The 1,683-nt window shown below is 45.1% G+C and overlaps 1 pseudogene; it reads right to left on the bottom strand.

The window, feature by feature from the left end:
* Nucleotides 1-320: 320 nt before the first annotated feature.
* Nucleotides 321-742, bottom strand: LOC102811026 (annotated as a pseudogene).
* Nucleotides 743-1,683: the final 941 nt, after the last annotated feature.

The raw sequence follows: 1,683 nt of genomic DNA, 5'->3' as shown, positions 1-1,683 counted from the left end.
CTCTCTCTCTCTCTCTCTCTCTCTCTCTCTCTCTCTCTCTCTTTCTTTCTTTCTTTCTTTCTTTTTTTTAGTAGAATCTTTTTTATTCAGTAAAAACAAACAAAAAAGTTTCCAACAACACACGGGGGGTAAAGGGGTGGGGGAGTATAGGTAGAGGGAGGTGTCTGTCCATCCAACCCTGAACTGTACCTCATATGGTTTTGGCAACAATAAGGGATGTGAGGTAATGGCCCCCAAAATAAAAATGGCTTATGTGTGTGTATGGGAAGGAGAGGGGTGCAAAAGCAGTGGGGAGTGGTAGGGGGAAGGGGCAGACGAGGTCAGTACTGAGCGTGCCGCAGGTGGGAGGCCGTTTCATAACATTTCTTGTTGACCAAACCACCGTGGACACCTTCTTTGCCCATCAGCAGGACTAGCGTCTTGGCAGTTATGGTGATAGTGAGGTTGAAGGTAGGAGCTCCTCCAGTGCTCTTGGTGTGAAGATCCGTGGTATACTCCCCATCCAACAGCAGTGAGTCCCGGATCACAGAACATTTCTGGCCCCCAAGTGTCAGCCTACTCATGAAAAAACTTGATCGATCTTTGCCAACCAGAACTCCAACCTCAGCTAGCGTGATATTAACGAACATTTCCACAGGGACAGCGGCTCAGACAGAGGGTGAGTCCTTATAGCCCAGGATGCCGTGTCCTGACAGGTCCTATCCACCATGAGGTTGTCGATGTAGGCGTTCCACCCCGCCATGTGGCTGCTACTAGGGCTGCTCTTGGTGCTGCTGCTGGGGCGGTGGACTGAGCTCGGCCTGCCTTGAGCTGGCAGGCAGGGGAGTGGGGTGGGGGAGAGGTCTGTGCATAAAGTTGCCATTAATATTTTTGAAAAAGGTGTTTGCAATGAATAAGTCATTGGTTTTGAAAAATTCTATCATGGGATCTCCAGCATCATTTCTTTCAGCAAGGTTGTATTTTTGAACTACGGATCATTCCTCTTTTTCAAACTTTTACATTCCAATTATCAGTACTTATCAATACATCTTGATTGCGTATTTGATCAATTTTAGATTAAAGAAGTTGTTAGAATTTTTCAATTTCATCATCACTTGCTATAGTGGTTAGTGCCTAAATTTGAATAATAATGGTATCAACTATTGTAGTAGTCTTCTTGTGGTTGCTATTGTTGCTAAGTGCGGTCAAGTCAGTTCTGACTCATAGTGACCCTGTATCTGGTTTCTGAGGCTTTTAAAATCTTCATGGGAGCAGAAAGCCTCACCTTTCTCCTGTGGAGCGGCTGACAGGTTCAAACCTCAGACCTTGTGGTTCGCAGTTCAATGCTTATCCTATGAAGCCACCACTCCCTCTTCCTTGTAGGGATTTAGATTTTATCTTATCACAAACAGCTTCATGACATGCTCTTTTGGAGGACGAATGGAATGCCATTCCTCTTCATTTTGTCATTCCCTTTCTAGTAAGTCATACGATTGTCGGATTCACAATGGTTATTTAGCATAGTGGTTACGAGACGGGATGCCAACCTCAAGGTCAGCAGTTCGAAACTACCAGCAGTTCCGCGGGAGAAAGATGAGGCGTTCTGCTCCCATAAAGATTTACAGCTTTAGAAACCCTGTGCAGGGTCGTTATGGTCGGAACAGACTCCATGGTACTTAACAACAACAATGATATATATATATA

The sequence above is a fragment of the Chrysochloris asiatica genome, unplaced genomic scaffold (assembly GCF_000296735.1).
Source record: "Chrysochloris asiatica unplaced genomic scaffold, ChrAsi1.0 scaffold00131, whole genome shotgun sequence".
Classification (NCBI taxonomy): Eukaryota; Metazoa; Chordata; class Mammalia; order Afrosoricida; family Chrysochloridae; genus Chrysochloris; species Chrysochloris asiatica.
Note: the sequence above shows the minus strand (reverse complement) of the source record. Positions and strands in the feature narration are given on the sequence as shown.